The following is a 25,123-nucleotide window of genomic DNA, read 5'->3' as shown; positions in this document are numbered from 1 at the left end:
GCTGGTCCGTCAAAGAATCTACATCCTAAACTCTTTTCTTGAGAATGTATTGATAAGACACTGTACAGACCTATACTGTACACAAAGCACAATAAAATGTGTTTGTAGTACAAGTTCAAACAAACCTTGATCAACAAATAAATATGCTATTTCGAACAACAGTCTTACAAAACAAAAAATAAAAGAGTTTGCCAACTTTTTTATGCGAGTCCATTAATTCAATGAATGAATGTTCTGTGCTGAAGTACCGTAACTGTGAAATGTAGGCTGGGTAATGACTGAATGGCCTTGAACATTCACTTGACATCTTTGTGCAGTGGCAGTATCATAGCCCATGAGGATTATCTGAGGTGCAATTATTGCTAGTTGAAAACTTTACCCAATACCCTGCCTTGATGACTTGTAATATAGTCAGCTATGGCAATTTTTGATAGTCTCCATTGAGACTCATCTTACTGACGACATCCATATCTCAATTATGAAAACTTTTGCGTGACAGGTGCTGGTCTGTCAAAGAAACTACAACCTAAACTCTTTTCTTGAAAATTTATTGATAAGACACCGTACAGAACTATAATGTACACAAAGCACAATAGAATGTGTTTCTAGTACAAGTTCAAACAAACCTTGGTCAACAAATAAATATGCTATTTCAAACAACAGTCTTACAAGACAAAGAATAAAAGAGTTTGCCAATTATGTTATGCGAGTCCATTAATTTAATGAATGAATGTTCTCTGCTGAAGTACCGTAACTGTGAAATGTAGGCTGGGTAATGACTGAATGGCCTTGAACATTCACTTGACATCTTTGTGCAGTGGTAGTATCATAGCCCATGAGCATTATCTGAGGTGCAATTATTGCTTGTTGAAAACTTTAATCAATACCCTGCCTTGATGACTTGAAAAATAGCCAGCTTTGGCAATTTTTGATAGTCTCCATTGAGACTCATCTTACTGACGACATCCGTATCTCAATTATGAAAACTTTTGCGTGACAGGTGCTGGTCCGTCAAAGAAACTACAACCTAAACTCTTTTCTTGAAAATGTATTGATAAGACACCGTACAGAACTATAATGTACACAAAGCACAATAGAATGTGTTTCTAGTACAAGTTCAAACAAACCTTGGTCAACAAATAAATATGCTATTTCGAACAACAGTCTTACAAGACAAAGAATAAAAGAGTTTGCCAATCATGTTATGCGAGTCCATTAATTTAATGAATGAATGTTCTCTGCTGAAGTACTGTACCTGTGAAATGTAGGCTGGGTAATGACTGAATGGCCTTGAACATTCACTTGACATCTTTGTGCAGTGGTAGTATCATAGCCCATGAGGATTATCTGAGGTGCAATTATTGCTAGTTGAAAACTTTAACCAATACCCTGCCTTGATGACTTGAAAAATAGCCAGCTTTGGCAATTTTTGATAGTCTCCATTGAGACTCATCTTACTGACGACATCCATATCTCAATTATGAAAACTTTTGCGTGACAGGTGCTGGTCTGTCAAAGAAACTACAACCTAAACTCTTTTCTTGAAAATGTATTGATAAGACACCGTACAGAACTATAATGTACACAAAGCACAATAGAATGTGTTTCTAGTACAAGTTCAAACAAACCTTGGTCAACAAATAAATATGCTATTTCGAACAACAGTCTTACAAGACAAAGAATAAAAGAGTTTGCCAATCATGTTATGCGAGTCCATTAATTTAATGAATGAATGTTCTCTGCTGAAGTACCGTAACTGTGAAATGTAGGCTGGGTAATGACTGAATGGCCTTGAACATTCACTTGACATCTTTGTGCAGTGGTAGTATCATAGCCCATGAGGATTATCTGAGGTGCAATTATTGCTAGTTGAAAACTTTAACCAATACCCTGCCTTGATGACTTGAAAAATAGCCAGCTGTGGCAATTTTTGATAGTCTCCATTGAGACTCATCTTACTGACGACATCCATATCTCAATTATGAAAACTTTTGCGTGACAGGTGCTGGTCTGTCAAAGAAACTACAACCTAAACTCTTTTCTTGAAAATGTATTGATAAGACACCGTACAGAACTATAATGTACACAAAGCACAATAGAATGTGTTTCTAGTACAAGTTCAAACAAACCTTGGTCAACAAATAAATATGCTATTTCAAACAACAGTCTTACAAGACAAAGAATAAAAGAGTTTGCCAATTATGTTATGCGAGTCCATTAATTTAATGAATGAATGTTCTCTGCTGAAGTACCGTAACTGTGAAATGTAGGCTGGGTAATGACTGAATGGCCTTGAACATTCACTTGACATATTTGTGCAGTGGCAGTATCATTGACCATGAGGATTATCTGAGGTGCAATTATTGCTAGTTGAAGACTTTACCCAATACCTTGCCTTGATGACTTGAAATATAGTCAGCTATGGCAATTTTTGATAGTTTCCTATGAGACTCATCTTACTGTTAATATCAAGATCTCATAAATGAAAACTTTTGCATGACCCGTGCTGGTCTGTCAAAGACTTTACATCCTAAACTCTTGTCTTGAAGATATATTGATAAGACACTGTACAAAACTATACTGTACACAAAGCACAATCGAATGTGTTTCTTGTACAAGTTCAAACAAACGTTGGTCAAATGATAAGAAATAGATATGCTATTTTGAACAAAAGAGTTTGCCAACTTTGTTATGCTAGTCCATTAATTTAATGAATGAATGTTCTGTGCTGAAGTACCGTAACTGTGAAATGTAGGCTGAATAATGACTGAATGGCCTTGAACATTCACTTGACATCTTTGTGCAGTGGCAGTATCATAGCCTATGAGGTTTATCCGAGGCGTGATTTTTGCTAGTTGAAAACTTTACCCAATACCCCGCCTTGATGACTTGAAATATAGTCAGCTATGGCAATTTTTGATAGTCTCCATTGAGACTCATCTTTCTGTTAACATCAAGGTCTCATTGATGCTAACATTGACATGACAGATGCTGGTCTGTCAAAGAAGCGACATCCTAAACTATTTTCTTGAAAATGTATTGATAATACACTGTACAGAACTATACTGTAGACGAAGCACAATAGAATGTGTTTCTAGTGCAAGTTCAAACAAACCTTGGTCAACAAATAAATATGCTATTTCGAACAACAGTCTTACAAGACAAAGAATAAAAGAGTTTGCAAATTATGTTATGCAAGTCCATTAATTCAATGAATGAATGTTCTGTGCTGAAGTACCGTAACTGTGAAATGTAGGCTGGGTAATGACTGAATGGCCTTGAACATTCACTTGACATCTTTGTGCAGTGGCAGTATCATAGCCCATGAGGATTATCTGAGGTGCAATTATTGCTAGTTGAAAACTTTACCCAATACCCTGCCTTGATGACTTGTAATATAGTCAGCTATGGCAATTTTTGATAGTCTCCATTGAGACTCATCTTACTGACGACATCCATATCTCAATTATGAAAACTTTTGCGTGACAGGTGCTGGTCTGTCAAAGAAACTACAACCTAAACTCTTTTCTTGAAAATGTATTGATAAGACACCGTACAGAACTATAGTGTACACAAAGCACAATAGAATGTGTTTCTAGTACAAGTTCAAACAAACCTTGGTCAACAAATAAATATGCTATTTCAAACAACAGTCTTACAAGACAAAGAATAAAAGAGTTTGCCAATTATGTTATGCAAGTCCATTAATTTAATGAATGAATGTTCCGTGCTGAAGTACCGTAACTGTGAAATGTAGGCTGGGTAATGACTGCATGGCCTTGAACATTCACTTGACATCTTTGTGCAGTGGCAGTATCATAGCCCGTGAGGGTTATCTGAGGTGCAGTTATTGCTAGTTTAAAACTTAACCCAATACCCCGCCTTGATGACTTGAAATATAGTCAGCTATGGCAATTTTTGAGTCTCCATTGAGACTCATCTTACTGACGACATCCATATCTCAATTATGAAAACTTTTGCGTGACAAGTGCTGGTCTGTCAAAGAAACTACAACCTAAACTCTTTTCTTGAAAATTTATTGATAAGACACCGTACAGAACTATAATGTACACAAAGCACAATAGAATGTGTTTCTAGTGCAAGTTCAAACAAACCTTGGTCAACAAATAAATATGCTATTTCAAACAACAGTCTTACAAGACAAAGAATAAAAGAGTTTGCCAATTATGTTATGCAAGTCCATTAATTTAATGAATGAATGTTCCGTGCTGAAGTACCGTAACTGTGAAATGTAGGCTGGGTAATGACTGCATGGCCTTGAACATTCACTTGACATCTTTGTGCAGTGGCAGTATCATAGCCCATGAGGGTTATCTGAGGTGCAGTTATTGCTAGTTGAAAACTTAACCCAATACCCCGCCTTGATGACTTGAAATATAGTCAGCTATTGCAATTTTTGATAGTCTCCATTGAGACTCATCTTACTGATAACATCCATATCTCATTGATAAAAACTTTTGCATGACAGGTGCTGGTCTGTCAAAGAAACTACAACCTAAACTCTTTACTTGAAAATGTATTGATAAGACACCGTCCAGAACTATAATGTACACAAAGCACAATATAATGTGTTTTTAGTACTAGTTCAAACAAACCTTTGTCAACAAATAAATATTTCGAACAACAGTCTTACAAGACAAAGAATAAAAGAGTTTGCCATTTAAGAGAGTCCATTAATTTAATTAATGAATGTTCTGTGCTGAAGTACCGTAACTGTGAATTGTAGGCTGGGTGATGACTGAATGGCATTGAACATTCACTTGACATCTTTGTACAGTGGCAGTATCATTGACCATGAGGATTATCTGAGGTGCAATTATTGCTAGTTGAAGACTTTACCCAATACCTTGCCTTGATGACTTGAAATATAGTCAGCTATGGCAATTTTTGATAGTTTCCTATGAGACTCATCTTACTGTTAACATCAAGATCTCATTAATGAAAACTTTTGCATGACCCGTGCCGGTCTGTCAAAGACTCTACATCCTAAACTCTTGTCTTGAAGATATAATCATAAGACACTGTACAAAACTATACTGTACACAAAGCACAATCGAATGTGTTTCTTGTACAAGTTCAAACAAACGTTGGTCAAATGATAAGAAATAGATATGCTATTTTGAACAAAAGAGTTTGCCAACTTTGTTATGCTAGTCCATTAATTTAATGAATTAATGTTCTGTGCTGAAGTACTGTAACTGTGAAATGTAGGCTGGGTAATGACTGAATGGCCTTGAACATTCACTTGACATCTTTGTGCAATGGCAGTATCATAGCCTATGAGGTTTATCCGAGGCGTGATTATTGCTAGTTGAAAACTTTACCCAATACCCCGCCTTGATGACTTGAAATATAGTCAGCTATGGCAATTTTTGATAGTCTCCATTGAGACTCATCTTTCTGTTAACATCAAGATCTCATTGATGCTAACATTGACATGACAGATGCTGGTCTGTCAAAGAAGCGACATCCTAAACTATTTTCTTGAAAATGTATTGATAATACACTGTACAGAACTATACTGTAGACGAAGCACAATAGAATGTGTTTCTAGTGCAAGTTCAAACAAACCTTGGTCAACAAATAAATATGCTATTTCGAACAACAGTCTTACAAGACAAAGAATAAAAGAGTTTGCCAATTATGTTATGCAAGTCCATTCATTTAATGAATGAATGTTCCGTGCTGAAGTACCGTAACTGTGAAATGTAGGCTGGGTAATGACTGCATGGCCTTGAACATTCACTTGATATCTTTGTGCAGTGGCAGTATCATATAGCCCATGAGGATTATCTGAGATGCAGTTATTGCTAGTTGAAAACTTAACCCAATACCCCGCCTTGATGACTTGAAATATAGTCAGCTATTGCAATTTTTGATAGTCTCCATTGAGACTCATCTTACTGATAACATCCATATCTCATTCATAAAAACTTTTGCATGACAGGTGCTGGTCTGTCAAAGAAACTACAACCTAAACTCTTTACTTGAAAATGTATTGATAAGACACCGTCCAGAACTATAATGTACACAAAGCACAATAGAATGTGTTTCTAGTACTAGTTCAAACAAACCTTTGTCAACAAATAAATATGCTATTTGGAACAACAGTCTTACAAGACAAAGAATAAAAGAGTTTGCCAATTATGTTATGCGAGTCCATTAATTTAATGAATGAATGTTCTGTGCTGAAGTCATCTTTGTGCAGTGGCAGTATCATAGCCCAAGAGGTTAATCCGAGGCGTGAATATTGCTAAACTTTACCCAATACCCTACCTTGATGACTTAAAATATAGTCAGCTCTGGCAATTCATGATAGTCTCTATTGAGACTCATCTATCTGTTAACATCAAGATCTCATTAATGAAAACTTTTGCATGACCTGTGCTGGTCTGTCAAAGACTCTACATCCTAAACTCTTGTCTTGAAGATATATTGATAAGACACTGTACAAAACTATACTGTACACAAAGCACAATCGAATGTGTTTCTTGTACAAGTTCAAACAAACGTTGGTCAAATGATAAGAAATAGATACGCTATTTTGAACAAAAGTCTACAAGACAAAGAATAAAAGAGTTTTTCAACTTTGTTATGCTAGTCCATTAATTTAATGAATGAATGTTCTGTGCTGAAGTACTGTAACTGTGAAATGTAGGCTGGGTAATGACTGAATGGCCTTGAACATTCACTTGACATCTTTGTGCAGTGGCAGTATCATAGCCTATGAGGTTTATCCGAGGCGTGATTATTGCTAGTTGAAAACTTTACCCAATACCCCGCCTTGATGACTTGAAATACAGTCAGCTATGGCAATTTTTGATAGTCTCCAGTGAGACTCATCTTTCTGTTAACATCAAGATCTCATTGATGATAACATTTATATGACAGGTGCTGGTCTGTCAAAGAAGCGACATCCTAAACTATTTTCTTGAAAATGTATTGATAATACACTGTACAGAACTATACTGTAGACGAAGCACAATAGAATGTGTTTCTAGTGCAAGTTCAAACAAACCTTGGTCAACAAATAAATATGCTATTTGGAACAACAGTCTTACAAGACAAAGAATAAAAGAGTTTGCCAATTATGTTATGCGAGTCCATTAATTTAATGAATGAATGTTCTGTGCTGAAGTACCGTTACTGTGAAATGTAGGCTGGGTAATGACGAATGGCCTTGAACATTCTCTTGACATCTTTGTGCAGTGGCAGTATCATAGCCCAAGATGTTAATCCGAGGCGTGAATATTGCTAATTGAAAACTTTACCCAATACCCTACCTTGATGACTTGAAATATAGTCAGCTCTGGCAATTCATGATAGTCTCTATTGAGACTCATCTATCGGTTAACATCAAGATCTCATTAATGAAAACTTTTGCATGACCTGTGCTGGTCTGTCAAAGACTCTACATCCTAAACTCTTGGCTTGAAGATATATTGATAAGACACTGTACAAAACTATACTGTACACAAAGCACAATCGAATGTGTTTCTTGTACAAGTTCAAACAAACGTTGGTCAAATGATAAGAAATAGATACGCTATTTTGAACAAAAGTCTTACAAGACAAAGAATAAAAGAGTTTGCCAACTTTGTTATGCTAGTCCATTAATTTAATGAATGAATGTTCTGTGCTGAAGTACCGTAACTGTGAAATGTAGGCTGGGTAATGACTGAATGGCCTTGAACATTCACTTGACATCTTTGTGCAGTGGCAGTATCATAGCCTATGAGGTTTATCCGAGGCGTGATTATTGCTAGTTGAAAACTTTACCCAATACCCCGCCTTGATGACTTGAAATACAGTCAGCTATGGCAATTTTTGATAGTCTCCAGTGAGACTCATCTTTCTGTTAACATCAAGATCTCATTTATGATTACATGTATATGACAGGTGCTGGTCTGTCAAAGAAGCGACATCCTAAACTATTTTCTTGAAAATGTATTGATAATACACTGTACAGAACTATACTGTAGACGAAGCACAATAGAATGTGTTTCTAGTGCAAGTTCAAACAAACCTTGGTCAACAAATAAATATGCTATTTCGAACAACAGTCTTACAAGACAAAGAATAAAAGAGTTTGCCAATTATGTTATGCGAGTCCATTAATTTAATGAATGAATGTTCTGTGCTGAAGTGCCGTAACGGTGAAATGTAGGTTGGGGTAATGACTGAATGGCCTTGAACATTCACTTGATATCTTTGTGCAGTGGTAGTATCATCTCTTGTTAGGTTTATCCGAGGTGTGATTATTGCTAGTTGAAAACTTAACCCAATATCCCGCCTTCATGACTTGAAATATAGTCAGCTATGGCAATTTAGGATAGTCTCCATTGAAACTCATCTTTCTGTTAACATCAAGTTCTCATTGATGAAAACTTTTGCATGACAGATGCTGGTTTGTCAAAGAAACTACTGATTATTGGTAGTTGAAAACTTTACCTATACCCTGCCTTGAAGACTTGAAATATATGGCAATTGTTGATAGAGACCATTGAGACTAATATTCCTGTTAACATCAAGAACTCATAAATGAAAAAAATTGCAAAGCTGTTGCTGGTGTATCTGTCAACAAAACAGAAGTGGGGACTGAATGTGTTATTACACCCTGAAATGTTTCTTTAAATACAAAGCAAAGGTTGTAAGGTTTTGTCTTTCATAATGTTAAATATATCAAATAGCACAACACCAAAGGACACCTTATTCACAAATATCAATTGTAGACAAAGCACAATAGAATGTATTTCTAGTACAAGTTCAAACCAATGCTGGTCAAATGATAACAAATGCATATGCTATTCCACAAAACAGTCTTAAAAGATGAATAATGATAGATTTTGCCAAATATTTCATGCTAGTCCATGAATTTAATGACTGAACGATCTGCCTCGAATCTGTGAAATGCAGGCTGGGTAATGACCTTATCCCCTTTAACAATTATTCATTTTCCTTTATTTACCAGGTAAAAACTTGTTGTGATTAAGATCAAGATCTCTTTTAAAAAAGTGATCTGGCCAAGAGGGCAGCAAAAAACAGGTTTCATAATGACATATAAAAACAACCAGTAGCATTTACACATAGTGATGGTCAGTTGAAGCCTATTTGAACCACTTGAGCCAAATGGTTCGAGAATTTCTCGAGGCTGCAATGCATGCTTCGGCACAAGACACCACCTGCTGGTCAAATGTATCATTACAAACAGCTGTATTTTAACCACAAAACGTGTGATGCATTGAATTGTTGCGTCTGTCCTGGATCTTGGAAATGACAATGAATCCCAATAAATGTTTGACCAAATTGTTTTGCCAGTTAAATCAACACTGGTATAATAACATATGTTTTATGTGTTATATATTGTGTGATTTTATTTTGCCAACATGGTGGAATCTTATGATGGGGCAGGTTGTATAATGTTTTTCTGTCACCTTGAGCAAATGGCATAAAGAGGAAGATGACAATGTAATGTAACTGGGACAGTGACGTAGAGATCAGAGGAGATTTATTTCATTATTATTTGTTGTGTTAAGTGATTCTTTATTTTTTTTTTCTTGACAAAACCTCTCCATCATTCCGCAATTGAATTCTGGCAGCTGGTTAAAAGACAATAAATACAGCATGTGTTTACACAGCTTGGAATAAGTTTGCCGTCAAATTTATTATCAAGCAGCGATATTCTTTGATTCTATTGGCATTTCAAAACTATTTGTGTTCTCTATCCAGGTTCCAAAGTGACCACAACTCTCAAAAGCTTGGTTTTTGTGTTGAATATTCCGCCAAAATCTGAACTGCGTCCCGATTCGCAGTCACGTTGTACGGCCTGGCAGCGAGGCTTCACACGTCATAATTTCCAGCTCCTCTCGTACATGGCCCGCGCCTCGTGGAAAAAAACCCTCCATTACCCGACACACGCCTTGAAGCCACCTCTGTTTCATAATCCTGAAGCACTCATGCTAAGAGAGCACCGCTTGTTGGTTCAATGTGTGCAGTTGAATATCTTAGTTGACCAGACAGTAATGTGTTTACATAAGTTTAGATTGGGGTATGTTGTTTAATGGGGAAAGACATTAATGCCTCTTGTTTTCATGTCAGAGTTTAAGCTAGCCAGCTGGCGCCGATCAGTCCGTGAGTTTATTAAAGTGCAGTTATCGATCATAGTTTTGTATGATCAAAATATCAGAAGCATTTATTCAGGTAGAAATATCACAGATTACATAACCAACCATATTTGACAATAAGCATGATCGCAACAATCCACATTTTGTGTTATTAATGGGTGAAACTGGTACTTAAACATCAAAGTGCAGCTCCTTCTCTAAGTGCAAGAGCTCCTAAAGTAGGAATACAAATTCTGTATTTCTACAAAATCTGGCAAGATGCCAAAACACTGCAGGTATTTTTTTTATTGTCCTTAAAAGCCTGTTTGTTGTTTTTGTGTTGAGCTGTTTAAAAAAGCATAATGTTTAAAACAAATTTCATCAAAGCAAATCAATTGCCCATTAATGTTGTTAAAACTTGAACATTGGCTATCCAGGCTACACTTATTAATGATGCCAAATTATATCTATCTGCTGATTCATTTTGAGTTAAGTATGAAAATGTGATTAATTGCGATTCAATATTTAAATCGTTTGTCAGCCCTAATGTGTATGTACATATATATATATATATATATATATATATATATATATATATATATATATATATATATATATATATATATATATATATATATATATATAAATATATATATGTATGTATATACAATATATATTGTTTCTTTACATGCAATCTGCTTTTTTTTTAGCCCAATGTGGCCCCTCAGTCAAAAAATTTGGAAACCTCTGTCCTACTGCCGTTTTTAGAGTGTTAGGTACTAATTACTGAACACTAGAGGGCAGTCTTCATCATCCTTCTAACTACACACTTTCCAAACAAAAGTATGTCCGTGGTGTGAACATTTTGTACCAGAATACTTTTTATTATGTTTAAAGTAACATATATACAAAAAAAGTTAAATTTCATAATAATATATTTGTTTTGATCTTGTTATTATGATTTTGTATACTGAAACATTTGATTTCTTATTTAGCACAACTTAAAATGCACTTGATGTTGCAATGTTGTAGCCTCATCAGTCATGTTCTTTCTAGCCCCGGCTAGTGTTTTCAATTCACAGAAGATGCCATTTTGGCATCTTAACAGAGATATGCACAGGTCACACTTCAGCTCTCACAAACCCAACCTTGCCTATCAGTGATAGAAGTTTGACTGTTTGAAATGAATTGGCAACGTGTGGCTTTGTCCGTCTTAAGCTTTGCCAAACATAAACAAAACACACAGGATCCCAGGATTAGTTCCTTGGTAACCATGTGACGGTGCAGGCGATTGCTATGGAAACCGGTCTATCCAGACAGTCTCTCAGTTCCTTGAGGAAATCTATTACAACATTTCGTGTGTTTCGGTTCAATTTCCATTTCTGGCAGTTGTAGCGCAACATTAAATATTCATCAATGTAGTTTGTCCTCCTTCAATGCCTCCCCCACATAATCAGTCGGAGGTGTGTTTGTGTGGTAACTCTGCCGGGAAAACCCTTGTTCTGAGTAAAAGTCGTAGTGTTGCATTGACGTCACATGGAGCAGGAGAGCAATCACCATTTGTCAAACAACAATGTAATTTACATACGATAGCTTCCTCCAAGAGTTGTAAACAAACTTTGATGTGTAAAAGCTGGAGGAGTACGCCAGTCGGGTGGTGTCTTCCGCAAAGGGTGCTGTATTTTCTGCCGTGCGATGGAAAATACACTCAGTGGAAGCACAACATTGCAGTTTCGCTTGCTGTAGAGCTGTCAGGTATGAAATGAAGCTGCCGACAGCTTCCGTCAGGGCTCAGCTGGGAAATTCTACCAATGAACATAATTTTTGAGGGCGCAATGTCAGGAGGGATTTTTTTTCCCTTTGACCCTGTTGTGTCATGACCCCACTGTTTTTGTTACTTGTTCGCAAGTGGTTTTCCTCCCTGCTGCTGCTAGTTTGTTTGTAGCTTCCTGTCTCATGATAGGCAGAGATCAGAAAAATAATGATGGCGGTGGTGAAAGATGGCCAAAATTAAGCCGTATCAGTAAAGCACTTTATCCATATACAAACACTGCATTGTGATACACAAATTAAGCCTTCAGGGTTGGAAAGGTCATGGTGCAGTTATCCCAAATGCTTTCATTTGTCTCAGGAGTTTGATGCACTTTGTGCCAACAATTGCTCGAAATATTTGTGTTATTAACCCTTGTGCAACCCTAGGGTCCAAAACGGACATTACACGTGTTCCTTATGTGATGTAATTGTTCAGTTTAAAAGATAGCGATCTGACATTTCTTCCTGGTCCTGATGTATTGCTATGCTTTTTCTATGAAAATCAAATGAATCTCATTATTGCAGATTGAAAAACAAGAAAATGTTGTTTTGGTGCAATTGCGCCCCTTAACCACCAGAAGACACCAAAAATCATGATGCATAATGTTTAGAGCTTTGATGAGACGGCGTGGCGCAGTGGAAGAGTGGCCGTGCGCAACCCGAGGGTCCCTGGTTCAATCCCCACCTAGTACCAACCTCGTCATGTCCGTTACGTCCTGAGCAAGACACTTCACCCTTGCTCCTGATGGGTGCTGGTTAGCGCCTTGCATGGCAGCTCCCTCCATCAGTGTGTGAATGTGTGTGTGAATGGGTAAATGTGGAAGTAGTGTCAAAGCGCTTTGAGTACCTTGAAGGTAGAAAAGCGCTATACAAGTACAACCCATTTATCATTTATTATGAGTATAAAAGAAAAAAACTTCAATTAAACCGCTGAAATGCAATGAAAAGGATATTGGGAAGTCATATATAAGGCCAAAAGACTTGTGTAACAATTCCTCTCCCGTGGGTTCCCCTGACACCGACAGACTCGCACTGGAGCACAGTCTTGTTTTAACAATCTTTTTAATCTTTTAAACAGCACTCCGCTCCGCGACTTTTCAGTCTCTCCCGTGTGTCTTCCAGCGTGTCTCTCCAGCGTGTGTCTCCAGCGTGTGTGTTGTCTCATGACAGGTGATTAGAGGATCAGCCATAGCTGGGGCAATCCAATCACCTGCCAGCTGTACTTCGAAGCCGATCCCCCCCTCCCCCAGCTGGAAGTTGGAAGCAACACAAGCGCTTTATCTCCTGGTGAAAATTGTCTCAGTTGCATTCCTCTATTGTACAGGCGCTGCTGACGTTCCTGGGCACGGAGCAGATTCTCACGTGATAAGTGACCAAGTGTGTTGAGTTTTGCTCTCAGGTCCAGGACGTATTGAATTAAATTTTTACTGGGGCTCGGACCTTCCTCCCAGCTTTCCTTAACTAGGTCCAGAACCCCGCGTGGCTTCCTGTCGGAACAATAATTCAAAGGGGGAAACCCCCGTGGAGGCCTGGGGAACCTCTCGCACTGCAAACAACAGAGGATCTAACCATTTGTCCCAATTAGGCTTATCTTTGTGCGCGAACTTACGGATGTCATGGATTTCAGAGTCTTATTCAGCCGCTCCACCAGCCAGTCGGTCTGCGAGTGGTACACGCTGGTCCGAAAAGACTTGATACCCAATAATCCGTACAGCTCTTTCACCGTATGTGACATAAATGAAGTGCCCTGGTCAGTCAGAATCTCTTTCGGGATTCTGACTCGGGAGATGACCCGAAACAGCGCCTGCGCCACACTCTTTGCAGAGATGGACCGCAGCGGCACTGCTTCGGGATATCGAGTTGCGTAATCCACCAGAACTAACGCAAAACGATATCCCCGGGTACTCGGGTGAAATGGTCCGACGAGGTCCATGCAAATCCATTCAAACGGGACCTCTATGAGTGGTATTGGGTGCAAAGGCGCTCTGCCCGGATACCTGGCCAATAGAATCGGACCATTACCCGGTTTAGTGTTTTATCGTACCCCATATTTCCTGCCCTTGGGTTTAGGGCTGCAGCTAACGATTATTTTTCTATCGATTAATCTATAGATTATTTTTTCGATTAATCGGTTAATCTATAGATTATTTTTTTCGATTAATCTATAGATTATTTTTCCTTTTACCGATTATTAAAAAAAAAAAAAATGTAGGCCAGTTTTTTCAAAAGGCATGGCTTTTATTTACAAAAAAAAAAAGTATGGCCACTCAGTCAACATTGACAACAACATGACAAAATATTCTGTAACAATGTAAACATTTAAAACTTTTAACATTTAACAAAATTAAAAGTAGCTTATTTGCTTTTTAATGTGCAAATATAAAAGTAAACATCCAGTGCAAATCTTAATATTCTGCAATAGTATAAGCATTTCAAAATTAAAAGTATTGCTTATTTTGCTTTAAAATGTGCAAAAATAAAGATAAACATCCAATACAAAAAAGTACAAAACGGAAATATTCTGTAACAGTGTAAACATTTCAACAAAAGTAAAAGTATTGCTTATTTGCTAAAATGTGCAAAAATAAAGCTAAACATCCAATACAAAAAAAGTGTACAGTGTAAACATTTCAACAAAAGTAAAAGTATTGCTTATTTTGCTTAATAACACAACAATGATAGTATGATTAAAGTGAAAGTTAATTGTTCGTTTGTACATAGTATATGTAACTGTTAATGTTGTAAAAGGTATTTGCACAACTAATTAACGTTAGCGTTTGTGACACGTCTTTGTGCCGTGGGGTTCTTTCAGGACCGACAGACTGAACGCCAGACGGCTTTGTCAGGTTTACAATCTTTTAATTTTACACAAAGTCTTTTCTCTTCCAACTCTTTTCTCTTTCTTTCCTCGCTTTTCGGCTCCTCTTCCTCGCTCGCTCGTCGTCCCCTGTCTCTGTCTCTCCTCCTCTCTCGCTCCACGTCAGCTTCACTCTGGCTCCTTCCAGTCTCTCTTCCCTCTCTCTCTGCTGCTCCCCTTTTCTTCAGCGAGAGGAGATTGGATGATCGTGCCCAGGTGCGCGGATCGCGCACCTGGGCACGTCCCCACCTCGCCGCTCGCTCGCCGGCCCCGCCTCTCCACAGCGTTAAAGAGGAGCGAGTCTTTGTAAACACTGAACAGGCACGCCAAACGCGCCTCTCAGAGCGAAACGGTGCTTTAGTTTATGAATTCACAACGCAGATACAAATGACACATTCATGTTTTTGTGTAATGATGACAACGTATACGCACGCGGACGATTGACTAGTTGATGGTGATGGCAAGAACGCTGTCGGTTTTCTTTTCAAATGTTCCTTCATAGCCGTTATGCTGCTATGATAGGCCATTTCCGCTCGACACAGTGTGCATACAACATTATTAGGCCGTTTATTGAAATACTCCCACACTTTTGACGACTTTTGGCGTGCTTTTTCCCCTCGCTCGCATCGTCTGCTTTGCGCTCCGCCATGACAGTAGTGTGACGTAAATATACGACGCGCCGACGCACAAAAACGGCGTCGACGTATTTACGTAACCGATGACGTCAACTACGTCGACGCGTCGTTTCAGCCTTACTTGGGTTACAATGAGCCGCTTGGAAAATCATTTCCCGAGGGCTTTTTGGCACCAACAACTGGGTGATTTCCTCTCCTGTCTGCGTGTCACGACTCACTCTGTATAATCTCTCCCTGATTAATGCAAAGTGGGGAAATACCCGCACTATTCCAGGGCGCACCAACTGACCATCAATGGATATCACTTGGTACAAGGCTGAGCGTAGAGTATCATCATAAGACTGCTCAAGTGGAAAATCTTCCATGGGGAGCCATTGGGAAGCCGGGGGGACTTCCTGCGAAGTCCCCGCCGGTTCCCCCTCCCCCTCGGCAGTGTCAGATGACCTTGCGTCACCACTGAGAAAACAGCACAGATATCCCATTTCCCTACCGGTCGTGAACACACCCCCGCGCACTGCCCCAGTAAATCATTAAACCCTGCCCAATTGGTTCCCAAGATTAAGGGGTGCGTCAGGTGTGAATTTACAGCAACCTTAATACTATATATTTTTTTCTTGAACCAAATTTCCACCGGCACTACAGGGTACTCGTGAATATCCCCATGCACACATTTAATCCTCACCAGTTTAACCTCCCTCAAAGCACCGGGTCGAACCTGGTTCTGGTGGATCGGAGACTGCTCACAGCCCGAATCCACCAGTGCCAGGTGTGTACCCCCTCAAATCCTTACCGGAACATAGTACGTCTCTTCCGGCCCGGGGGACGGTCCCGGAGAGCTGACAGCTGGAGTGGACACTCCCGACGCACGTGACCGGGCTGCCCACACCTCCAGCACGCCTGCCCAGGCGTTCGAGGAGCCGTCTGCGGGGGAAGCACAGCATCTGTAGCGGTCGGGGCCTGTGAGGCAGAAGAAAACGATGGATCATTAATCCGGTGCCGTGGAACCGGCGGACCCGCCTCAGCCTGTGGCCCGCACAGCCTGCACGGCACCGGTACTGGATGCTTGGCCGCATCCAGTCCTCTCCCCCTTCTGCGCCTCGCGGTGCACCGCCAGGTGGCCCTCGGCCAAAACCACCGCTGCTGCCAGGTCTTTGGGGCGGTGGTGATTCAGGCCCATGTCCGCACCGGGATCGCCTCCAGGAACTGCTCCAGCATGACCAGCTCCACCACTCGGCCGTCGGGTTCCCCCGGCTGCAGCCAGCGCGTCGCCGCGTCCCGCAGCTGCTGCCTCAGTATGAACGGCCGATCCTCCGGCCCCAGACGTAGTGCCCTGAACCGGAGTCTGTGGTCCTTGCTTGAACAGCCTGTCCGGTCCAGCACAGCCCGCCTCAGATCCGCTCGCTGCGCCTCTCTGGCCAGCAGTAGCAACAGCCGCACTCCCCACTCTGCCTCCGGCCAAGCGCATGCCACCGCCGTGGCCTGAAACATGGCCAGAAACGCCTAAGGCTCCTCCGTTTCTGCCATCCGGTGGACGAACACGGCTGCTGATGTTGGCGCCATCGCCCCAACCCGGTCCACCAGCGACTGCAAAATCTGGCTTTGCTGGGCCACCTGGAGTCGGAATACCTCCATCTGCTGCTGGCTTGCAGCCGTCACCTCCGCCAAAACCTGCCCCAACGCTGCCAGTGGGTTAGGCGCCGTCATCCTTGGTGTCAGGGAAGTTGGGCGCCAGATGTAACAGTTCCTCTCCCGTGGGTTCCCCTGACACCGACAGACTCTCACTGGAGCACAGGAAGTTTTGTTTTAACAATCTTTCTAATTTGCTCACACACAGCGACAGCACTCCGCTCTGCGACTTTTCAGTCTCTCCCGTGTGTCTTTCCCTCGTGTGTCTCTCCGGCGTGTCTTTCCAGCGTGTCTCTCCAGCGCATACTTGCCAACCCTCCCGATTTTCCCGGGAGACTCCCGAATTTCAGTGCCCCTCCCGAAAATCACCCGGGGAAACCATTCTCCCGAATTTCTCCCGATTTGCCACCTGGACAACAATATTGGGGGCGTGCCTTAAAGGCACTGTTTTAAGGGTCTTCTACAACCTGTCGTCACGTCTGCTTTTCCTCCATACAAACAGCGTGCCGGCCCAGTCACATAACATATGCGGCTTTTCCACACACACACACAAGTGAATGCAAGGCATACTTGATCAACAGCCATACAGGTCACACTCAGGGTGGCCATATAAACAACTTTAACACTGTTACAAATATGCGCCACACTGTGAACCCACACCAAACAAGAATGACAAACACATTTCGGGAGAACATCCGCACTGTAACACAACATAAACACAACAGAACAAATACCCAGAACCCCTTGCAGCACTAACTCTTCTGGGATGCTACAATATACACCCCCGCTACCACCAAACCCCGCCCAACCCCCCATCTCCCGAATTCGGAGGTCTCAAGGTTTTTAAGTATGCTCCAGTGTGTCTTTCCAGCGTGTCTCTCCAGCGTGTGTCTCCAGCGTGTGTGTTTTCTCATGGCCCCGACCGCTACTGGTAAAAATGATGGTGATTAGATGATCAACCTCAACTGGGGCAATCCAATCATCTGCCAGCTGTACTTCGAAGCCGATCCACCCCTCACCCAACCTCAAATACTAAACTCTGCAACTTATTTTTGGAAATATTGCCCATTATAAGAGACAGGAAATAGTTATTCTAATTTTGGATCAAAGCTTTTGGATCATAAGAGTACTACCACTACTTTGAGTAAGTGTAGATATTCTATCCTAATATTGCACAAGTCTGAAAAATCAATGCAATACACAGTAGGCAACAACAAGCTGGGACTATTTATCGAATATCTGTCAAAAACATCAACCTCAGGATCGGTGGTGTGTAATTTTCTGAGGACAGAGTCAGAAACACGCTGTGACCTGTGCAAGTGACCCAGCATCAGTGCTTGGTAAATAAACTACAGTACATCTGGAAAGTATGTACAGCGCTTCACTTTTTCCACATTTTTTATTATTTATATTACAGCTCGGACTGGGCCGATAAAACAATATCAATATTATGTAGTCATGTAGTCATATCGATATAAAATGCGTTCAATAAAACTTTGGATAAATATATAAAGACTAAAGCTTGGTTGGTTGCATGAACAAATGCACTTGTGGTCTGGTAAGCTAGCCAAACAGGAAGTGGTCTTGAAATGGGAGGGACACGGTTACCAGCCATTCGCGTAAGACAGGCCTGGGCAATATTTACTCGGGGGGCCAAATTTTGAAAATAAAATGTATCTGGGGGCAGGTATATCCACCTATCTATCTATCTATCTATCTATCTATCTATCTATCTATCTATCTATCTATCTATCTAACTATCTATCTATCTATCTATCTATCTAATCTATGTATGTATGTATGTATATATATATATATATATATATGAGTGTGAATGTTGTCTGTCTATCTGGGTTGGCCCTGCGATGAGGTGGCGACTGTCCAGGGTGTACCCCGCTTTCCGCCCGAATGCAGCTGAGGTAGGCTCCAGCACCCCCCGCGACCCCAAAAGGGACAAGTGGTAGAAAATGGATGGATATATATATATATATATATATATATATATATATATATATATATATATATATATATATATATATATATATATATATATATATATATATATATATATATATATTATGTTGTCATGTAGTCATATCGATATAAAATGCGTTCAATAAAACTTTGGATAAATATATAAAGACTAAAGCTTGGTTGGTTGCATGAATAAATGCACTTGTGGTCTGGTAAGCTAGCCAAACAGGAAGTGGTCTTGAAATGGGAGGGACACGGTTACCAGCCATTCGCGTAAGACAGGCCTGGACAATATTTACTCGGGGGGCCAAATTTTGAAAATAAAATGTATCTGGGGGTGGGTATATCCATCTATCTATCTATCTATCTATGTATGTATGTATGTATGTATGTATGTATGTATGTATGTATGTATGTATGTATGTATATATATATATATGTATATATATATATATGTATATATATATATATATATATATATATATATATATATATATATATATATATATATATATATCTATATATATATATATATATATATATATATATATATATATATATATATATGAGTGTGAATGTTGTCTGTCTATCTGGGTTGGCCCTGCGATGAGGTGGCGACTGTCCAGGGTGTACCCCGCTTTCCGCCCGAATGCAGCTGAGATAGGCTCCAGCACCCCCTGCGACCCCAAAAGGGACAAGTGGTAGAAAATGGATGGATATATATATATATATATATATATATATATATATATATATATATATATATATATATATATATATATATATATATATATATATATATATATATATATATATATATATATATATATACATATACATATATATATGTATGTATATATATAGATGTATATGTAAGCTGTGAAAATCTGCTGTACAGTATGCATGCTAGGGTCCTATTTTTAGGAACACTAATACAAAACCTCACAGTCTGATTGAAAGCTAAAAACGTTACAACTGACCACATTAAAAAACGGAATGAAATTTTTAATTTTTTTTTACTGAATGAGACACCCAGAATGTAGATGGAAATAAAGAATGTGGGATTTACAATATTAACTATGAACCATGAATCATCACAAGCTTGCTTTGGAACTTTCAGCAGGAAGCATCATGAAGGTCTTTATATACATATAAATACACTGAATATTGACAACATATGAAAGTCCCACCCCCTCTCGATTGACATATTTTACAATCAAGCGAAACGCAACAAAAATGCAACAAACACAGCGAAATATGAACGCGAAGGGTAAAAAAAACCCCACCTACAATTAGATATATCTGATATATCACTAAGCTTTAGAACTTTGTTGTAACACCCGCATTTCAGGCTGGCCGCTCCGGAAACACTCTGTGGAAACGCACCCCACCCACACTGCTTGGTGCCTCGTCTGAGCTGCTGTGACTTAGATTACCATAGTAACTAGTATGTCATGCAAAAGTGCACATTCCAACCATTGAAATACTTTGTGTAGTTCAAGACTGTGTAGTTCAACACTGCACATAATAATGGCAGCTACAGTTTCCATCTTAAAGATGTAAAAAAAATATTTGGGAATGTCCGGCGGGCCAGATTGAAAAGCTAAAGGGCCGCATGCGGCCTCTGGGCCTTAATTTGCCCAGGTCTGGCGTAACACCATCAACCATCACTTTTGGTTGCACCACCATTACATGAAGTTGTAGCATTTTTAAAGCCAGCTGGAGTACCTGAAAATTATTAGAATCAATGGAAATCAATATTAAAACCAGTGCCTGTGAGGTTGGAGAAATACAAAGTGTGAAGCAGCAAGTCTGTTTTCACCGTAGAACTACACCGCCAGTAGATCTTTTCAGAAATGTTTGTTGTGATACGCGTGAAATGTTATTGTGGGGTAAGTTTAATGTTGGTGATTCCCTTAGCTGAAAATCATACGGATAGTACGAGAGATGTCCGATAATATCGGCCTGCCGATATTATCGGCCAATAACTGCTTTAAAATATAATATCGGAAATTATCGGTATCGTTTTTTTTTTATTGGTATCGTTTTTTCTTTTTTAATTAAAAAAAAAAAAAAGTTATTAAATCAACATAAAAAGCACAAGATACACTTACAATTAGTGCACCAACCCAAAAAACCTCCCTCTCCCACTTACACTCATTCACACAAAAGGGTTGTTTCTTTCTGTTATTAATATTCTGGTTCCTACATTATATATCAATATATATCAATACAGTCTGCAAGGGATACAGTCCGTAAGCACACATGATTGTGCGTGCTGCTGGTCCACTAATAGTACTAACCTTTAACAGTTAATTTTACTCATTTTCATTAATTACTAGTTTCTATGTAATTGTTTTTATATTGTTTTACTTTCTTTTTTATTCAAGAAAATGTTTTTAATTTATTATCTTATTTTATTTTATGATTTTTTTTAAAAAGGACCTTATCTTCACCATACCTGGTTGTCCAAATTAGGCATAATAATGTGTTAATTCCATGACTGTATATATCGGTATCGGTTGATATCGGTATCGGTAATTAAGAGTTGGACAATATCGGAATATCGGATATGGGCAAAAAAGCCATTATCGGACATCCCTAGATAGTACACATTTCATCAAAAATAGTGGAAGTTGTTATTGTCGGGTACTGTTGAGAATTTGTTTGGTTTCACCGTCTTCATCTCTTTGGTCATGGAAATAGCTTCAATGCTCAACAGCCTTCTACATTCTCAACTTCCCTCCTGTTAGTCTTGGCGATCATCCACAAAGCCATCTGAGCCACATACTCATTGAGTAAGATGACCATGACGGACTCTCATAGTCTGTTGCCTGGGGCGTATGCCTGCTCTTCATGCTGTTGTGCACAGTTCAGGCCAGCTCTCAAGGGTGGATTAACAATGGACATGCCTGGTCCTGAGATGTATTCATCTCCCCAACTCTTGTGTCTTATCTCCATATTGCTAGTGATTTGTTACCAGAGACAACATAAAACAATACCTTTTTTGAACTACACAACATGCACTTGTACAAAGGACAATCACGTGTCAGGGTTTCAGAAATCTTATAAGCAACCCATCAACAGAAAGAGAAAAACAATCTGTTGTGTTAACAAAAAATTTGCTCATTGCAGTTGCTAAGAAACCGCTTAGGTGTTGGTGTTGGACAGTGATAATTATACTACAAAAATGTGCGAAGAATTCATACAGTGTGTGATGTAGAGACAAGCTTCCTGAGTATGTAACTGTTTGAGACAACCAAAGTAAACAAAATGAAGCCTCGTCTGCTTGAGTAGGCCTACTAAATGTTAACCTTACGAGCCCGCGTAAAAGGAAGCAGCTCACTTATTTCAGAGACTGTCTCTGTGGATTTATCAGTTGGCCAATGAAGGTCAGCTGCTGCCTGGTTATTGGACCGCATTAATCTAGACAAATGCCAGCCCACAATTTGAGGGGCTCACAAAATTCCATATTTATGACAGGCTAATAGGCTTGGAGGCAGTGGGTGCCTGTCTCAAAGTCAAAATGTCTGTGAAGGGTTGCTTGTATGACAATGTTTTCTGATAATGAACTGTGATGTCTGTAACAAGTGTTCGCGATCACTCAGATGGCAAAATGGCAAACTCATACATCTATGCAATAGATAATTGTTATTGAATTATAGATTATCTCAGCAGGAAGTACATATAAAGAACTCGTCCCTGGGCGAACTCAGACCACCAACCTTTCAGTCTACGGCTGAGAAGTTGGTGCGCTACGGATACATGGAATTCATGGAATGTGACAACACATCTGTTTTGCAAGTTAGAATGTAATAAAATAAAGTAAATACATTTACTCTCCTCTGAGATGTAAGTTTCTAAGTGTGTCCTGTCAAAATTTGTGAAAATGTCGATGATCCACTGCAGTCAAAATTTCTTTGGGTTTTGCGTTTGTAACTTGTAACTGATTGACTTGAACGTATCTCAAACATATTTTATCTCAACCTTTGGAGATAGTTAAATTGACTTGTGGACTTTATAGACACAGCCAGACTGAACACAGTCGATGGCACAACTCACGCATTATGGACTGCACACTTAGTTAATTGGTATGAAGTGATTAACGGTTCAACCTCAGTAAAACTCCCAAACGTTACTGGTATATTAAATTCAAATCATCGTAAAACCGTGATCGAGGAAATGTATGTCTGTTCACATACCAACACATCCCCCCGCTGTTTTTCTCCCAGCCAGAAAATACGAAAGTTGACTGGCACATAACACCTCAGGTAATCAATATAGTGATAGAATAGAATAGAATAGAAAGTACTTTATTGATCCCTGGGGGAAATTCAGCACCACAGTTCGCTCACAATAGACAAGAATAATAATAAATAATATAATATATATAATATATTATATATAAAATATATAAATTATATGAATATATTCTACATATACTCTACATTTAAGTACAGTCAAGAAGGAACATATGCATTATGCAGTGTGATGGCTGTCGGTATGAAGGACCTCCTGTGTCGTTCCGTGTTGCATTTTGGGAGTCTGAGCCTTCCACTGAACATGCTCATTCTCCCCGCAAGGTCCGAGTGTAGTGGGTGGGAGGTGTTGTCCATAATGGCTAGGAGCTTTGCTAGACTTCTCCTCTCTGACACCACCGCCAGAGAGTCTAGCTCCACTCCCACCACGTTACTGGTCTTCTCTACCAACTTGTCCAGTCTGTTTGCGTCCCGTGCAATGACGTGTATATCATCTTCAACATCAGCACAGAGTGGATTATTGGGATATATGGTATTCTGGGGTATTAAAACGAACAACAATGTACACCAAACTAAACTGAAAACTGTGACCACAAAACCATGATACAAACCGTTTATGTTATAACTGCAGAAATGAAATAAAACAAAAACATTCTGCAACAATTTAAATACAGCATAATATATAAGAAAAAGCACATACTAATTAGATAAATCATCTCTTTCTCGTGAACCCAATATTGTGTATCGTCTCGTCTCGTGACCAATGTGTATTGTCACACCCCGAGTACAAACCTTTTAGTGACATGTGAACAGCAAAACTATGATCATAATTTTTTTCAGAAATCATTTGGACCTTCACTTTAACCTGCTTTTATTGATTTCAGAATTACAACACCTGTGCTTGCAACTTAATTTTGTCACGCCATGGACACACACCATATATTTACAGTGGTTTTTCTCTAGATTGAGGCACCCAGTGACCCTGCTATTTTCATCTTCACAAAATACCAATCTCTGACGTTTCACTCTTTCAGTGCCTCCATCAAACATCATCAGGGCTTCTGTGGTGACGCTATATTTAATGAAGTGGTTACAAGGCAGTATTTTTGGCAGTTGTAGGTTTTGTAAAGCTCTTGTAAGGATCCTTTAAAAGAGACTCTCATCCCTGGGTGGGCTTGAACCACCAACCTTTCGGTTAACAGCCGAACGCGCTAACCGATCGCGCTACAGAGACATGTAAACTTATTGCTGACGTGCTAGATGGCACTGCAGTAGTCACAGTCATAACATTTCTTGAATGCAAGCGTTAATAACATAATTTTGCATTATACATTTCATTTGCCTCATTGACGTAAACCTTTGGGGCAAAAGTATACATCAGTGAGTTCCTGGCTAGTGAAAAGCATCGCAAAGTAACCAAAATTAGGGGAGAGATGATTACAAAGCCAAATGTAGTGGGAATATTTCGGCTTCTAGACCTCATCAACACGGACAATATCAACCCTGACTCTTTGGAGGTGAGTGAAAAGTTTTGTTTTGGAGGGCGTGGGCTTAGTGTTTGTTCAGAGTTGGGCTGAGCGATATGTAACTAAAGAGTAATTCCGTTAGTAATTCAACAGTTGTTTTGGTAAAGTAATGAGCAACTATAATTATGCATCCATCCATCTTCTTCCGCTTATCCAAGGTCGGGTCGCTGGGGTAGCAGCATAAGCAGGAAAGCCCAGACTTTCCTCTCCCCAGCCACTTCGTCCAGCTCTTCCCGGGGAATCCCGAGGCCTTCCCTGGCCAGCCAGGAGACATAGTCTTCCCAACGTGTCCTAGGTCTTCCCCGTGGCC

General features: G+C 39.6%; 17 non-coding genes across 17 annotated transcripts; all 17 read left to right on the top strand.

Annotated features, from left to right (window-relative positions):
• Window positions 1-305: 305 nt before the first annotated feature.
• Window positions 306-446, top strand: LOC133612853 (U4 spliceosomal RNA). The gene has a single exon (XR_009816193.2). It is a non-coding gene; the product is annotated as a U4 spliceosomal RNA (small nuclear RNA).
• Window positions 447-806: 360 nt separating this feature from the next.
• On the top strand, window positions 807-947 carry LOC133612915 (U4 spliceosomal RNA). Its single transcript, XR_009816252.2, has one exon. It is a non-coding gene; the product is annotated as a U4 spliceosomal RNA (small nuclear RNA).
• A 360-nt stretch (window positions 948-1,307) lies between these two features.
• LOC133612999 (U4 spliceosomal RNA) lies at window positions 1,308-1,448 on the top strand. The gene has a single exon (XR_009816330.2). It is a non-coding gene; the product is annotated as a U4 spliceosomal RNA (small nuclear RNA).
• A 360-nt stretch (window positions 1,449-1,808) lies between these two features.
• Window positions 1,809-1,949, top strand: LOC133612830 (U4 spliceosomal RNA). The gene has a single exon (XR_009816171.2). It is a non-coding gene; the product is annotated as a U4 spliceosomal RNA (small nuclear RNA).
• A 360-nt stretch (window positions 1,950-2,309) lies between these two features.
• Window positions 2,310-2,450, top strand: LOC133613020 (U4 spliceosomal RNA). Its single transcript, XR_009816351.1, has one exon. It is a non-coding gene; the product is annotated as a U4 spliceosomal RNA (small nuclear RNA).
• Window positions 2,451-2,794: 344 nt separating this feature from the next.
• Window positions 2,795-2,935, top strand: LOC133613014 (U4 spliceosomal RNA). Its single transcript, XR_009816345.2, has one exon. It is a non-coding gene; the product is annotated as a U4 spliceosomal RNA (small nuclear RNA).
• Window positions 2,936-3,295: 360 nt separating this feature from the next.
• LOC133612816 (U4 spliceosomal RNA) lies at window positions 3,296-3,436 on the top strand. Its single transcript, XR_009816158.1, has one exon. It is a non-coding gene; the product is annotated as a U4 spliceosomal RNA (small nuclear RNA).
• Window positions 3,437-3,796: 360 nt separating this feature from the next.
• Window positions 3,797-3,935, top strand: LOC133612837 (U4 spliceosomal RNA). Its single transcript, XR_009816178.2, has one exon. It is a non-coding gene; the product is annotated as a U4 spliceosomal RNA (small nuclear RNA).
• A 360-nt stretch (window positions 3,936-4,295) lies between these two features.
• On the top strand, window positions 4,296-4,436 carry LOC133612974 (U4 spliceosomal RNA). Its single transcript, XR_009816307.2, has one exon. It is a non-coding gene; the product is annotated as a U4 spliceosomal RNA (small nuclear RNA).
• Window positions 4,437-4,786: 350 nt separating this feature from the next.
• Window positions 4,787-4,927, top strand: LOC140679090 (U4 spliceosomal RNA). The gene has a single exon (XR_012050682.1). It is a non-coding gene; the product is annotated as a U4 spliceosomal RNA (small nuclear RNA).
• Window positions 4,928-5,271: 344 nt separating this feature from the next.
• On the top strand, window positions 5,272-5,412 carry LOC140679087 (U4 spliceosomal RNA). Its single transcript, XR_012050679.1, has one exon. It is a non-coding gene; the product is annotated as a U4 spliceosomal RNA (small nuclear RNA).
• Window positions 5,413-5,772: 360 nt separating this feature from the next.
• LOC140679092 (U4 spliceosomal RNA) lies at window positions 5,773-5,915 on the top strand. The gene has a single exon (XR_012050684.1). It is a non-coding gene; the product is annotated as a U4 spliceosomal RNA (small nuclear RNA).
• Window positions 5,916-6,217: 302 nt separating this feature from the next.
• Window positions 6,218-6,352, top strand: LOC133613042 (U4 spliceosomal RNA). The gene has a single exon (XR_009816373.2). It is a non-coding gene; the product is annotated as a U4 spliceosomal RNA (small nuclear RNA).
• Window positions 6,353-6,718: 366 nt separating this feature from the next.
• Window positions 6,719-6,859, top strand: LOC133613061 (U4 spliceosomal RNA). Its single transcript, XR_009816391.2, has one exon. It is a non-coding gene; the product is annotated as a U4 spliceosomal RNA (small nuclear RNA).
• Window positions 6,860-7,218: 359 nt separating this feature from the next.
• Window positions 7,219-7,359, top strand: LOC133613030 (U4 spliceosomal RNA). Its single transcript, XR_009816360.2, has one exon. It is a non-coding gene; the product is annotated as a U4 spliceosomal RNA (small nuclear RNA).
• Window positions 7,360-7,726: 367 nt separating this feature from the next.
• On the top strand, window positions 7,727-7,867 carry LOC133612991 (U4 spliceosomal RNA). The gene has a single exon (XR_009816323.2). It is a non-coding gene; the product is annotated as a U4 spliceosomal RNA (small nuclear RNA).
• Window positions 7,868-8,228: 361 nt separating this feature from the next.
• Window positions 8,229-8,369, top strand: LOC133613038 (U4 spliceosomal RNA). The gene has a single exon (XR_009816368.2). It is a non-coding gene; the product is annotated as a U4 spliceosomal RNA (small nuclear RNA).
• Window positions 8,370-25,123: the final 16,754 nt, after the last annotated feature.

This window comes from Nerophis lumbriciformis, linkage group LG10 (genome assembly GCF_033978685.3).
Source record: "Nerophis lumbriciformis linkage group LG10, RoL_Nlum_v2.1, whole genome shotgun sequence".
Lineage (NCBI taxonomy): Eukaryota > Metazoa > Chordata > Actinopteri > Syngnathiformes > Syngnathidae > Nerophis > Nerophis lumbriciformis.
This window is presented reverse-complemented; position numbering and strand designations above follow the sequence as displayed.